Source organism: Rattus norvegicus, chromosome 15 (genome assembly GCF_021556685.1).
Source record: "Rattus norvegicus strain SHRSP/BbbUtx chromosome 15, alternate assembly SHRSP_T2T, whole genome shotgun sequence".
Classification (NCBI taxonomy): Eukaryota; Metazoa; Chordata; class Mammalia; order Rodentia; family Muridae; genus Rattus; species Rattus norvegicus.
The window spans coordinates 17,920,520-17,936,636 of record NC_141548.1 but is presented as its reverse complement, the minus strand read 5'-3'; the positions used below and the strand labels follow the sequence as shown (position 1 = coordinate 17,936,636).

Below are 16,117 nucleotides of genomic sequence, written 5' to 3'. Positions count from 1 at the left end.
CACTACAGCGCTAACGATCTCCAGCGCTCTCTACCACAACAGTCGCTAGCCAGAACAGCCTTCGTAGCTGAGCTTCACGCAGCACAGTGACAACTCTTTGACACCAGAATTCACACCTCCATTAAAAAACAAACCAACAAATCCCCTCAACATCCTTGTGCTTGTTTTGACAAATATTTCTTGGACCGAACCGCGATGAATTCACAATTACTGTCAAACAAGAAGAAAGACAAAGGGGCACCCATCCCAAAGAACTCAGGACGCTTAGTGGCTGCAGTAGCTTGCAGAAGACTGGCAAGCAAGACCTGCAATTTTTCTCTGTAAGGTACATCCTGAGCAGAAACACTTTGGGCACTTAATAACTCCAGCGAATAAGCGGCGGGATCACAAGCTGTTATTAAAGAACACTGAATGATGTATTACCAACATAGAGATCAAGAAAAAAATGTCATCCAGGGGAAAAAGATTAATTAATATCAATTAATTTTCTTTTAAGGAACAGATTATGCAGAAGTCTTTAGGCTTCTGAGGAGAATGTGAGAAAATTTTACAGTATGCTGGAATTTGCATATACTCTGAGAATAAAAAGCAGATCGCCAAAGTTGTCCCCTGGGGTATGTTCAAGATGAAGAACAAAGGACAGTGGCATTTCTGCTGCTGTAGAGTCCTGGGGGTGGAAAGGAAAGGAAAGCAGGCTTTAGATGGAACAGAGAAAGCTTAGGGTTTGAAAAAAAAAGACAATTATAATTACAATGGAACCATATAGTTACCCAATAAGAAATACTATTAAGTACCTTGGGCTGAAAGGAGGTTTTGTTTTTTTTTTAATACAAAATGCAGAAAACATCAGAAAGCAAGTTACCAGGAGTTCCCAGGTAAAGTCCATTAGAGAAAGAACTCTCTTTTCTTAGCATCCCCTCCTAGTATAAGATAATCATGTTTGATTTACAGCACAGAGGATAAGAGACTCGCCATCTAGTAAACTGGGACACAGCATTCCTTTGCTCTTTGCTTCTCATTTCTAAATTGAATGCTTAGACCAAGTTTGCTATGGAAGATTTAACAGACGTTACTTAAAGAAAGGATCACATGTTCAAATAGCACTGGGACTAAATGAGATCAGCTGATCATGTGGGTTTCTTCTTACGGGATTTATGGAAGGTCTATTGTATTAAAATTGGCTTACAACTGCAGAGTATAACCTGTAGCATTTCTCTAACTAGATGGCTCTCTGTTTCTCTCTCTCTCTCTCTCTCTCTCTCTCTCTCTCTCTCTCTCTCTCTCTCCTCCATGTGTGTGTTTGTGTGGGAGTACACACACGTGTTCTTCCATGTGAAACCCAGAAGTAAACTTCCAACATAGTTTCTCAAGTGCCAACCTCTTTTTTTGAGGTAAGGTCCCTGACCAGCATGGGTCTTGATCTTGACAAGTAGACTTGGCTAGATGGCAAGGAGCCTGGGGATCCATGTGTCTCTACCTCGACAACACTGAGATTTTAAAGCATATGCCACTACACTGAGTTTTTTAATGTGGGTTTGGGGGTTTGTACTTAGGTTCTTACCAACGAAGCTCTCTCCTCAACTTCCAACCAAAGAATTGTTTGCAAGAGAGCAAATCAAGTGACTATCTTCTGCTGAATATTCAATATGACTTGCAAGTCCCTTTTGTGGTTTATGGTGCATAGGTTTCTGGTGTTTGTTTGTTTTTTAAATTATGGTCATTTGGAATCAATAGCACAAAACAACACAATCATCACTACTAACTAGGCTAACAATTTCCAAAAAATATATGCAAATAAACCTCCTCTAATTTTAATGCACTCTGAAGTGGTATCTTTCTGCACACACACACACACACAGACACACACACACACACGGGGAGAGAGAGAGAGAGAGAGAGAGAGAGAGAGAGAGAGAGAGAGAGAGAGAGATCTTAATTATTCTAAACAAAAATTTTAGGCTAGATTCACTTTGCATTTCATAAGTGATACTTTTTCTCTTTATTGGATATACCATTGCACACTAGCCTTTAGGCATGCCTATCAATAAGGGAATTTATAATTATAATATATGATAACTAAAATATAGAAGAGAAACTTGATAAAGTCCACAGTCAACACTGTCAAAAAGATTACACATACACAACCTACATGCTGCCCTGCCGCCTGACTATGAATTCCATCAGCTGTCTCTTTCGTACCCTGTGGCTTCTTCCAGCCCTTACACACCACTCCTGCCATTTATGTTCTGGAACATACAACAAAGCCTAACAACCCATGGATGGAAAAGATAGCATCTTTAAAGTGAGATATAGGATCCTGTTTAGCATTTGTGTTGATCCAGGTCAAAAGTCCCTGTCATAACCTACTGTGGAAAAAGCCTAATTCTGCCTCTTTCCTAGGTCTGCAAGGAAAATAGGTTCTTGGATAGACAAACACACAGGTAGTCAGCAATGTTCTTCAAATACCACCGTGACATTGCTTCTAAGGGGACAGATGGATGCTCAACTAGCATTTCAGTTCATTCTTGTGACAGCGAGACAAGGACTAGAACTTCTATTCTCCAGTTTGTGACCACATGATGTCCCCAAAGGAAAACAAATTGGTCAAGTTCCAAAGTTCCTGAGGACCAGGCTCTCGGACACACACCAGAAACTACTCCAGGCCAAGGCTCAAATTCTTCAGCACTCTTGCCTCATGTTAGAGCACATGAGGTTGCACTGGGGGATGGTAACTCATTCGCACAGAGTTCTTGAATGGCAGAGGAGGGAGGATACAAAGATGGGGAAAGTTATAGAGCCATGAGATAAGAACTTTACCTGGGAGGATGAGACAGCAGCCTTCCCCAGCAGAGAAGCAGGAATTCCAACATAATTAACTACAGCCTGAGGGCTCTTCCTCTTCCTGCTTATAAACCTGCAATTTCCTAGGAGTCTCTCTAGAACCTCATCTACAGGAAAAGGGCTGTACTCGAACCTTCTGTGACACTGCACAATACTAGTGTATCTAGCTTTCGCCTTCTCTAGCCTAAGCACAGCTAATGCACCGCCAAAGTCACCCTACAATCTCACTTATCGAGATAGAGGTAAAAGAGAAAAGTGTTCCTTAACTATTAAAAAATATTTAAGTGTGTGAGTGTGTGCATGTGGGTGTATGACGGTACTGCTGGAGGCCAGAAGAGGACATTGGATTGTCTGGAGCTAGAGCTACAAGTGATCACCATTCCACAAGTGATCACCATTCCACAAGTGATCACCATTCCACAAGTAAACTCAGGCTCACTGCCAAGGCTGTAAGCTCATTAGCACTTGGACCTTTCTCCAGCCTTCAAGACAAGGTTTCTAAGTGATCTCCTAAGACATAATTCTAGGCCACCAAAATGGTATATTAAAATATCTTTAATACAGTCTTCAACTCCTTCTCATTCTGGCTAGTCCTGACACCCTTTTTTCATAACGTTAGCAATAGCTTCTGATTCTGTCTGAGGTGAGGTCCTAGTACAAAGCTGTACCTCTGCCTGAACCACACTGATGACAGAAACCTAAGTCAGGATGTTGCCACGTTTCACTGGGAAACCACCAGGGCAAGTCCCAAGAGCATCTGTGGCCGTCCTGCCATGGTCTTTAGCTTCCTCTGCAGTAGTATGCATCTTTGCGGTTTGAACTTCCGCTGAGGAGCACATGTGCTTTTCTCTCTATCTCTAGTGTTCAAAACAAAGCCCCAACATGAGCAGAGAAAGGAGAACTATTAATTGCAGAAGAGGTCTGCCTCCAACATTAGTGTCCAGCAGCCTCCTGAGTGGACTTTTGTACTTTAGGAACTAAGGCGTACCTGTGTTTCCCAAGCAGAGGCACTGATCCACAGGAGGCGGGAAGCAGACAGCACTGGAAGGCAGCCCTTTGCTGCGGCTTTCAGGAAGTGAGATCAAAGGTCAGCTGCTGCAGCAATCAAAGGCTAGAGTGGGGGTGGGGCAAAGCCACTACAGAGAGTCTCACATTTCCTGGTGATCCATTCTGTGCACGTGCGTGTTTGTGAGCTTTTCACTATGTTGTTCTCCGTTCTAACTGAACAATGCTTGCCAGGAGGGAGCAAGCTGAGTGAGGAAGTTAGGGGTAACCGTCAGCCTCTTCCTGCTCTCCCGTTCTCTGCTGAGGCACTTTGCGACTTAAGCTTTTGATTTAGCTCAGAAATCTTTAGCTCCTCCCTTCCCTCCCTGACGTCTCCACCAGGAACCCAAATCGTCACGGCAAATTGATTAAAGCAAGCAATGTATTAAAGCAAGCCTTTTAATTGATGTGTACAGGCTGTCTCCCCCTGGGGCTGGGTTCAAGAGATCAGCGTTGGAAGTGAGGAAGACACAAGGCTTTTATAGCTCAGGGGTAGAGGGTTTCCAGAATGGAGGATTTTGCAGGCAAAATAAGCTGGGTTCCAGGAGCCGAGCGTAAGCATAAGAAAACAGAGTCCTGGTTGCAACCTGGACATAACAATGTGGTCATAACAACCCCTTTGAAACAAAGGTATGTTATTATATACAACTTTTGAAACAAAGATATGGTGCGGTTCCTGAAATACATAGAACAGAACCATTTGTCCTTAAGGTTACAGAGTCCAATCCTTGAGGAACAGGTTTAAATCATAAACAGGAATAAACTTAGTTTGTCTTTACTACAAGATGGCTTTTAAGACAAAAATGGAAACAGCCTGGTTCTTCACTACTCTTGCCCCAGTGATCTGGAGCAGGGCCCAGAAAAAACTGCTATAGAAACTTTGTACAGTAGACTCAGGCTAGCTAAAGCTTTAGACCCCACTTCCCATCTCCAGGTAACACAGGACAGGGAAAAATCAGCTTTGGAATTGACATTATCACATAAAAAGGTGAAGGTATCTTTGTTCTAAGTTCTGTCTCTAGCCCTGGGTAGACAGATCTGGCCTTCTAGACTACTGTAAAGGAGACTAGAGGAATAATTACTCCATCAGTGAGATACTGTACCTGTCCTTCCCAGAAAGTGTACTCACTGAGACACTTGCTGCCTGTGTAGAAAGAGAGGATATGGCATCACGGGGCTGGTTTCTAGGACTCAGAAAAGTATGACTTACTGTCTTTTATTTTTATTTTTTATTCCTTTTACTGATATTAGACAAAGGTTAAGAATGGTTTCCTTGCACCCTCGGTTTTCCACTCTTTCTCTGAAGCCCCCTTTCTTTTTGCCATGTGGCTGCCTGTCCATCTCTATTAAGATGATATGTTCTCTCTCTCTCTCTCTCTCTCTCTCTCTCTCTCTCTCTCTCTCTCTCTCTCGTCCTCATGGGTGCTGGGGTGTAGATCTTGCAAATCTCACCTGTCCTGTTGTTCTCTGAACTCTAATAAAATTGTTCTCAAGCTTCTCTTTGAGTTCATTTCTAACTTCTTTTACTAGTGGGGCTATGGCAGAAGAGAACTTCAGTCTTCCTAATAAGCTGATATCATCTAACTGTCACATGGGGACTGGTTCTCTTCCACTGCAGGCTGTCAGCCATAGTAGAAAAGAATGCGTTAGTGCATGGGTAAGCTCTGTGCTCTCCTCCTAGTACCCCCAGCAACACAGACTGGGGAAGATGGCAACATAAGAACTGAGAAGAGCCCAGGCTTGGAGAGCAGGTTAGTGGACCACACCATTATCCACTTTGAATCCAGTATGTGTGGCTGCAGACTCGGCTCCCCACATCCCAATCCTGGGTTTAAAACAAAGCTTTACCAACTAAAAGTGACCTTGCTCAATTCTTTTCATTCCCTCCACCTCAGATCCCCTCCTCCTCTTAGGTAAAGCCTTGTATCTCTGATTTATTTACCTTCCTCTTGACCCTGTGTTCCCCTTATTCATGTGCATGTGTCAACAGTGGACTGTAAGCTTCCTGAGGTTAGGTACATCCGCCTGCTGCCATGTCATCCTGATAGCTCCAAAAGGATGGGTAGGGTCATTTGAATTGAGAACAAACAAATGAGAGGACAAATGGGGGAACACAGTCTGCCAAACGATTTACATCTTAGTATATCAGACATGGCAGTGAATGGTCTTAGAATAAGAAGAAAGCTCAATAGGAATTGCTGGAGCCAGTAGACAGGAGGCTACTTAGGCAGTGCCTATGAGTCATGTGTGCACTGACACAGATCAGCGAAGAGAGTGTTCTTGGCATGGAGAGTTATGTCTAGGTTCAGCACATGCTGAGATGGAGAAACTGAAGTGTGGGCTGAGGTCCAGCTGCCAATAACAAACAGCAGACTGACATTTTTTACCCATAAACATCTGAAAGAGGTACCCAAGGAAGAGCCACTTGTTATGATGTCTAGGAAGGCTCAGGGGCTGGAACCAGTAGCAAGGAGGCTCTATGAGAGGGTATAGAATTAGGCTTACCCAACAAAGAGGAAAGCCTCAATACTTATTTTAATCAAATAAGATTTCCTTTTGAAAGAATAAAAAAAAATAGGAAGATGGCAACACCAAGGAAAATTAATATCATTAGAGAGCAAGTGGCTTCAGGGAAATAACATATGCCAGAAGGGAACTTGTACATGGTAATTCTTTGATGCAAAGACATACAGAGCCAATAATTTGGAAGCAAGTTGCTCATCCATCACAAAACAGGATGTGTATTATCCTTCCCAGCTCAACTATGGGCTACTGATAGATTCTGCAAGATCAAAAGTTAATATTTTGGTTATACATCTACTGAGGAGCCTATCAGCCTTTTCATAAATAATTTTAAACCCATAGTCATATCATTGTTAAGCTCAGAGGATTTCAAAAACAAAGAAAGAAAAGGACACGTGGGTAGGACAAGGGAGCAGTATGGAGGTCAGGGTCATAGGAGAGAGAGGCAGATTAGAGAAGGTGGGAGGGACAATAATCAGAACACACTTTATACATGAATGAAACTGTGGAGGAACAAATTCAAGAAAGGTTACAAAAGAATCTAATAGGCAAAACCAAAATTTAAGCCAATGTAAGAAGTAGAAGGTGAGGGACAGAAAATTTCTGAAGGGAAAAGAGATAGGGAGATAGGAAATATGAGGGAACAGTGAAGAAACAATGAAGAAGTACCCCCAGGAGGGCACAGTGATTACTAAACACCAAGGGTCCAGTGCCTGGGAGGGCTCCAGGGAAAAACACAAGCAAACAGGGAAGAAATGAAAGCTGGTGATTCTTTAGGATTCCATAGCATGTAATGATGAAACAATTGCTTTGCCCCAAGCCCTTGGAGCCTAAGGAAATCTGGGACAAGCTGTTCTTTTGCCCCATCAGAAAAGAAGCTCTTTGTTTCAAAAGGTCTGTGGCCAAACAGGAGGCTGTGACGTTAGTCAATTTATTTCCATTGTGGGTGAAGGATAAATGAAAGGTCTCTGTTTCAGAAAAGGCCATGAAAATGTGAAGACGTTATTATTTGCAAGCTGAGAGGAGAGGTGAGATCCTCTGCCTGGCACATTTCAGAAAGGTTCAATCAGCTGGGGCAAGGGGATAGACCTAAAATAGAAAAGTAATGGGAAAAGGGCTTTCTATGAACAGAGACGATGCCTGGTGAAAACCGATCCCTCTGGAACCTATTCTATTAATACACATTTACCAGGCAGCTGGAGAGTTTGAAAAAAGCCTATATAGTTCTCATTTCCCATAGCCTCTGGGTCTAATTACATATTTGTATCCATATATGGATGGATTCACACACACACACACACACACACACACACACACACACACACAGTTTTTATATAGTGACAGAGATAGCTGCGTACCCGAATTGTAGTTCCATATACTAAAATAGAGGTTCATGCTGTCTTCCAAAAATAAAGAAGGAAAGGAAATAGGTAGAGGAAAAATATTGGCCCAAGAATTGACTTACTGATTCATTCACTCACTCCACAAGTACATATTGTTGTTCCCTTACCAGAAACACAGAGTTTGGCACAAGGTTCTGACTACTGTTAGGAAACACTCTCATAGTTCAAAGGCAAGAGATACATTTCTGCAGGAGTATAAAATTCAAGTATACAGGCTACTCCAGTTCTAGAACTAACCCAGATTCTTGTCTCCTTAATTTATATAAATACAAATGTTTGCCTCATGCTCTGTTTTGGGTCAAAAATAAGAGAAACTATTTAGAACTTATGACTTCCCATTGACTATCTAACCCAGAAATACTCAGTTGGAAGCAGCAGGAGTATGTTTATTGAAAGTATACCAAATACGAGAGCTGGTAATAAATCTCTTGATGAAAATGTAGTCAATGGGGCATTTAATTGGATGGCAGAATCTGCTTTCGAATTATTCAAAAATTGGATTTGTAAGAAAAAAGAGAAGCATAGTCCAGCTCACTCGAGCTGTTCCTAAGGCATTTATTTGCACACTTAGGAGACACTGATGCTAAGAGATTTCCCTGAATATTTGATTTTGCTTGGCAATCATATCAGTTCTTTCAATTAAGTGACTATATGTGTAATTGTCCAGCCACTCCAGGACATTTATGACAACAAGATGCTGTCTTAATGAGGTGAGCTTCAGAGAGACATTTGACTCATTAGATGCCTCATTAGCTGCTATGAAAACATGCTTCAATCTTCCCTTCTCACTTCCCTATATTGGCCAACAAGAATTTACTTCCTTCAGGGCTTCCAGGTGAGCCTGGCTTCATAGTGATCTCTGCACAGGTTAAAGGCTCACTTTAAACTCCCAAAGACCTAAGACCAACTCTGCTTAACTCACAGCATGCTCCAGCTCGGCTGTAGACACTGCAGGAAAAAGGACCGAAAAGGACCAACCTATCTGCCAACTTTCTTATGGGAGGCCAGCACAGAAAGCAGACATTTAACCACACAGAAAGCCACAGAGGATCACTGTCCTCTTAAAGCATCCAGTTGACAGGGCACCATCTGCCCTGTTATTTAGCCCATAGTGCAAACATGGCACAACAACAACAAAAAAAAACCCCTTCATCTTAAAAGATTTATGTGGATGTGTACATGTATGCACATGTGCATGTGTGCATGTGTGCATATGTGCAAAACTTAGCAGGCGTTCCCCGAAATCTGCTGGTCTGGGGTGACAGGTGTACTATAGCTTTTTCTGTGGGTACTGTGGATTCAAACTCAGTCCTCATACTTTTACTGAAAAAATTCTTTCCCACTGAGTCATCTTGACAGCCCCTGAGTAATTTTGTTTACTGGAAAACAACTTATTAGCTAAGGAAATCACATTTGTTTGAGGCAGTCTTGCTCTACATCAAAGGCTGGACTCAAACTCCAGGTCTCATACCTTAGTTTCCCAAGTGCTAGATTATTGGTGTGTTCCGCTGTGTCTTGCTGAAATACATTTTTTTTTCTTTATGAGATGGGCATTGAAAACAAGAAAAGACAAGCTCAAAAGTTAATATAAAATACAGCAACTGACACAAAAGGAAAGTGGGTCTTATTGATTTGCATGCCAATATTCTAAAATAATGAAATATTTGTTATACTCTGCCACAACTGAAGGGAGATATAAGAAATTTATGTGTGTGTCTGCACTTAAAAAGACATGCTTCTAATTTTCATTTTCACTACTTGGAAGAACTAATTCCTAGGGAAAAGATCCTAGGCTTTTTTTTTTCCTGACAATATTTCCTTTGACATAAAACTAATTACAATTAAATGTATTATGTTTTCAAATGAAAGAAAACAATTCTATGATATAAAATTCAATATTATTTGAAGATATACTAGCATAGTATGGTGGTTTGAATAAGAATGTGCCCCCCCCATTGGTTCATATATTTGAATGTCTGGTTTACAGTTCATTAACTATTTGGGAAAGATTGGGTTTGGGGGAGGAGGTGTGTCACTGGCATGGGCTTTGAGGTCGTTGAGTCTATTTCCAGTTAGCTTCTGTTCTTCTATTCTCTCTCTCTCTCTCTCTCTGTGTGTTTCTTTCTACCTCATTCCCTCCCTCCTTCCCTCTCTCTTTCCCTCCCTGTCTCTTTTCCTCTCTCCCACTTTCCCCTCTGAGCCTGTGGATTGGACATAAACTTTCAGCTACTACTTCAATGCCATGCCTGCCTGTCAAAGCTGGCCACCATCATGGGCCTTCTAACACTATGGAACTACAAGTTCCCAATTAAAAGCTTTCTGTTGCCTTGGTTATGTTGCTTCATCACACCAATAGAGCAGTAGCTAAGACATATAGCTTCTTAGTTTGCCTTCTCTGAATCTGTAGTTATCTTTCATCTTGTCTCTTACAGCAAAGCAGGGAGTATATATGTATATTAAACCTCCTGACAAGGTTAATGCCCAAAGGAAGCACTGATCTTTCTTGGACACAGTTAAAGCCAGGGCTTACAGTTTGATTAAGCAAAACTCCTGTGTACATATACATTATATGCATATACATACATATACCTAAACATATAAGCATACATATACAGGCTGACACATAGGTAAACATAAATGTATTCATACATATTCATACATATACTCACACTTGTATATACACACAAAAAACTGACAGTGCATGTTGCATTAGCTAAGCTAGTACTATGGTTTAGGATAAATTGAAAATGTGGGAAGACACTCTTTTGGAAAAAGGTCTTAGTGTATCCTTCAGAAGAGGAAGAGGCATCATAATGTTAACCAGACACTTCAGAGGAACATTGACATCCAAGGATGTCTAGCAAAATTAACAGCCCAGGTAAGGAAATACAAGACATCCTGGCTAGTCACTTACTCTGTAGATTGGATCTGGTCCCTTCTCCATGTATCCCACACACACACACACACACTAAATAGAGCATGAGTCATTTGAGTAATGACTCAGAAAATGTCTAGCAGCCGTTTTCAACAGGAGATACAATGCCTCAGATAAAATTTAGAGGTATTAGGATGGGGGTTTTATTTCTGCTCTAGACAGACCACATCTTTCTCTATCTCCCCTTCCCCAGGAAACAGAAGCTAGGTCACGTGCTATCTTGAGGCTTATTTCAGCTCTAAAATTTAAAGTTTCACAGGAGAACCATTGTAAGAATATAAAAATATAAAAGTATACAAATGTTTGTGATTTGCTTTTGTTTCCAGTCAGTTTTTTCCAAAGTGCTGTGTAGTGGATTCAGTGGTCATCTCAATGACAATTTTGTCTCCGAGCCCCATAAAACCTTGGTTAAAAACATTGCTCTGACCAGAGAAGATATCTCAGAGGTTAAGAGTACTTACTATGCATGCATGATTTTGCTTCCATAGCATCCGTGTGAATAGTCAGGAATGGCTGTATGTGTCTGTAAATCCAGTGCTAGGGTACAGACAGACAAAGCCAAGGAATGTGAGAACAGGCCAGCCAGACGAGCTGAACTGGTGAGCCTCTGGTGGAGTGAAAGACCCTGTGTTAAGGAAATAAAGCCACACCAGATGCCATCCCCTGTCCCTCAAGTATAGACACATGCCTCTGCATAGACATGTGAACCTGCACATGCATGTGCAAACATCACACACATACACGTATGCACAGAGAAAGAGATAAATTGTTTTTTTTTAAACTGTTTGAATAAAAACTTAAAAGAATTGGATTTCAGAGCTCAGTAAAGTTCATAAGAGATCTTTTTAAATAAAGAAATGTGTTGATCATCACTGGCTTATTAAAAATCATAATACATACATTATTCTAATAATAATTGCCTCAGGACTATGATAGTAACAGTTTTAGCTGCCTACTTGTGTTAACTTCATTTTAATATTGAACAGGAGTTTGTTTGTCTGGTTAGTATTTTCTACCTTCCTCTTGAAACACAAAACTGACTATATTATACATTTGTGTGTGCTGCTGAAAAATATTACCATGGCAGGGAAGTATAGTATAAAATAATTCTGGATTAAGGATTAAAGAGCCCTGAGTTTGAGTTTCATTTTGACAACATACTGGCGGCAAAGGCCAATTGCTACTTCCCTGCAGCATGCTCATCAGGGGAGACAATTTGAATCAGTCAGGTGAGGCCACCGGTGAAATGGAGGCTGACGAGGGAGGCCTGCCCGGGATGTATGTCAGGAACACAGGTCAAGCTTCCTACATTTTTGCCATTTACTAATTAGAAGAGCTTTGCTCAAATATCCACATTTAAGCCTGGGGTCTTTCTAAACAGCAGCCTCTGTTTCTCTGAGACTGGACTGAGGGCTCCAAGGCTGCACTTCTAAGGAAGTCTCCCAGGTGCTCACCAAATGTCAGAAGTAATGCTAAGTCCATTAAATACATGCGACCCTCCCTATCCTGGGCAAAGGCAGCTAAGGATAAATTTTCAGGTGAGGAAATGAATGTTTAAAGAGGTGGAGTAGGTTGTCAAGCATTACAGGGCCGGCAGGTAGTTAAGATAAGACATTAACCCAGAAAGCTTGGTGGCAGCCCTCTTGTTTCTGATGCTATTCCAATACCATGGCAGTACCACACCGTTACCAACAACGTTCCGCTACTTACCAAGTGCCAGGTACTTGGTTGTTTTACCCTAGTCTCTCCCACTGTTCTTAACAACTTTAGCAGGTGGGTAATCTTATCACTCCCATTTTATAGATAACGAAATTAATTAACCTTCCTTCAACTGTCTCCAACTCACTGAAACTATAACAATTCCTTCTTCGGCAAAAGATTAGATTAAGAAAATATCTATAATGAGTCATACACAAGGAGCAGTGCATTAATGAGAGGACGATTTATCAGCATGAACATATGAATCACTATTAGTAAGTACACAGAAGACGTTGCCTTACAACGAACGATGTCCTATTTAAAGGCATCATTGAAGGTAAAACCACCTGGACCTGGAGAGCTTAGCCATGAGGTGGTTCTAAGCAGAATCTCTCAGTAGGGTTTACAATGGGATTCTTCTCTCAGAAGAATCAAAGATGTGTTTCTTATCATCGTTGTCTCTTGCCTTCTGAAAGATTTCTCTTTATTAAGCTAATAGAACAAGATCACATCAGTAAATTTCCCTGGAGAGGAGACTGCAATACAAGCAGCGGACAATGGATGCTGCACTTAAGTACGCCTAAGAAGAGCAAACACCATAGTAACAGGACAGCAGGATCTCTGCTTAGTGTGTTTAAAAACAAAAGTCAGTTTGAAAACCTAAGGGTGTCCAGTGGGGATTCTCAACCTTGGCTGTAGGCTGCACCTTGAAAGTAAGACTGCAATGAGGACTTCAAACACTGGTGCTAAGCTCTCACCCTCAGACAGAGATAAGCTGGACAATGGGGTATTTAAAGGCTGGACACTAGGGTATTTTAATAACACTCTGGTTTTCTAATGTGCAGCCAAGATGGAGATTCATTTGATTAAAACAAGGTAATCCTCACGGTTGTCGGAGCTGTCTGACTAGCGAAGCCTCTCAAGCAGACTATCGGGACAACCAAGGGACCAGGAGACGCTTTCTCCCCTGGAGGTAAGGACTTCATTAGCGGACATATTTTAACAGAACAGAATTCCACACATCGAGTATATGTATTCGATGAGCTGAGTTTCTGCCCTCACCAGAATGCTTCCCACTAGAAAGCAGCCTCCTCTGGAGGAGAAGTGAACTCGAACACTCAGCCTTCATCCCAGCCACAAGCTGAAGAAAACAGCATGAGTTGTATTTGCAGATGACACCCCTAAGGTGGGGTATGTGGGATGTGAAAAGTTCTGTCAAGACACTGTCAAATTAAATGATTGTTTATGTATATAAAAACGAAAGCATTTTTAAAAGGGTCTCTCTTTATTTGTTTTTCTTTTGTTTGGGATTGAAGCCAGACCCTCATACATGTTAGCCATTGAGTTAAACCCCTAGACAGAAAGAGGGAAAGGCCGAGATATGAACCCATTTACCATCAACAAACAAAAAGTAACATTTGTTATGTGCTGCTCTCTGGGCTCCTGTGCCAGCACATTAAACACCATACGTGATCATCAGAACAGTCCTGGATTTGAAAGTGGAGAGAAGATGAGTACATAAAACAAAAGCACCCATGACCAACATTGAATGAGCCTGTGTCCCTATGCAGCTCCTGTACAATCAGCAATGCTCGTTTACATCGTGATTAAGGAGGAACATGGTTCCTGCCTGGAATCCAGAGACAAGGTCTGACCATATACACACCAGGAAACTTGAGAAGCTTCCTCTGTAGCAAGTTTAAAAGAAAATGAAAGAATATGATTTGAGACAAGCAAGAAAGTTCTTGTTCACGTTAACACTTTTAATATTTTGATAGTTCTTACAAACTTTTTCCTGAGTTTGTATGTGTGCCCTTGTGTATGAGGTCTGTGTACATGTCCATGTTCATGGAAGCTAGAGGCCTAGAGTGAGTATCATTCTTCCTCTCTCCCCACTTATTTTGGGACAGGGTCTCTCGCTGAGCTAACTCACTGATTGGCTAGTCTCTGTGAATAACAAGCTTCTGAGATCCATCTGTGGCTACCTCCCCCATAGTGGGATTACAGGTTTCCATGGCACATGGCTGTATGTGTGAATGCTGGAGATCAAAATTCAGGTCTACCTGCTTCTCTAGCAGGTATTCACCAACGAGCCATCTCCCCAGATCTGTGCTTCCTCTCCATTTCTATGCAACTCTTTCAATTTCATTAAGGACGAATCTAGCATTGTTGTTGCTTTGGTCATACCAGGACTAGATAATCACACTTATCTTGGAGATGGCCTTAGAGACCAGGGTTGGCAAACCTTCTCTATGCAGAACAGAATGACCAGCATTTCGGGCTCCGTGGAACTCAGTCTCTGTTGTTAGTCCTCAGGTCTGCTGTCTCAGCAGGAGAACGCCCCAAATGGCATGATGAAGAGGCGGGTATGAATGACAGGCCCGGCAAAGCAGAACATTACTAAAACTTGAGTTTGGTATCATATTCTTATGTCAGAAACTATTCTTCCCAGTTTTAAAAATAATTGGAAACTATAAAAACCCAGAGCTGATGAACACAGAAATGGATTGTGCTCAGTTGGTAGGTTGGATTTGCCAACCGTTGTCTAGAATGAAAAAGGTTTCCTGTGTTCCTGCAGGTACCTCCTCACACAGTTTCTGTTATGCAAAGAACTCATCAGACAAAGGATGTATGTTTAAGAGCAAGAGTATCCCTCAGGTGCTGTCTTCCGGTATGTCAGGAGTGTCTTCTAAAACACCAGCTTTTAATACTGTGCACTAATTTCCAGGCATCCCAGTCAAATCTTGTAATAATTCTAGGAAATGTTTGCAATAACCAATATGTAATATTCATAGCTCATCGCATACAGTAAAGTGCATTCTGTCTTATAAGCTTGTCATCTTGAGTAAGAATGGCAAAGTCCGGAATTGGAAGGGAACTTAAAGATCACAGAAACTTTTGGGTATATGCCCAAGAGAGGTATAGCTGGATCCTCAGGCAGTTCAATGTCCAATTTTCTGAGGAACCTCCAGACTGATTTCCAGAATGGTTTTACCAGTCTGCAATCCCACCAACAATGGAGGAGTGTTCCTCTTTCTCCACATCCTCGCCAGCATCTGCTGTCGCCTGAGTTTTTGATCTTAGCCATTCTCACTGGTGTGAGGTGAAATCTCAGGGTTGTTTTGATTTGCATTTCCCTTATGACTAAAGATGTTGAACATTTCTTTAGGTGTTTCTCAGCCATTCGGCATTCCTCAGCTGTGAATTCTTTGTTTAGCTCTGAACCCCATTTTTTAATAGGGTTATTTGTCTCCCTGCGGTCTACCTTCTTGAGTTCTTTGTATATTTTGGATATAAGGCCTCTATCTGTTGTAGGATTGGTAAAGATCTTTTCCCACTCTGTTGGTTGCCGTTTTGTCCTAACCACAGTGTCCTTTGCCTTACAGAAGCTTTGCAGTTTTATGAGATCCCATTTGTCGATTCTTGATCTTAGAGCAGAAGCCATTGGTGTTTTGTTCAGGAAATTTTTTCCAGTGCCCATGTGTTCCAGATGCTTCCCTAGTTTTTCTTCTATTAGTTTGAGTGTGTCTGGTTTGATGTGGAGGTCCTTGATCCACTTGGACTTAAGCTTTGTACAGGGTGATAAGCATGGATCGATCTGCATTCTTCTACATGTTGCCCTCCAGTTGAACCAGCACCATTTGCTGAAAATGCTATCTTTTTTCCATTGGAT

At 41.6% G+C, this 16,117-nt stretch overlaps 1 protein-coding gene across 11 annotated transcripts in view; it reads right to left on the bottom strand.

The window, feature by feature from the left end:
- The window catches only part of Fhit (fragile histidine triad diadenosine triphosphatase), a 1,549,291-nt gene that overhangs the window by 869,667 nt on the left and 663,507 nt on the right, over positions 1–16,117 (bottom strand). Inside the window, 1 exon segment of one of the 11 annotated variants that reach the window (NM_001431363.1) lies at positions 3,830–4,191. The gene's annotated coding sequence lies outside the window, so the exon portion shown is untranslated. 11 annotated transcript variants of the gene reach the window in all.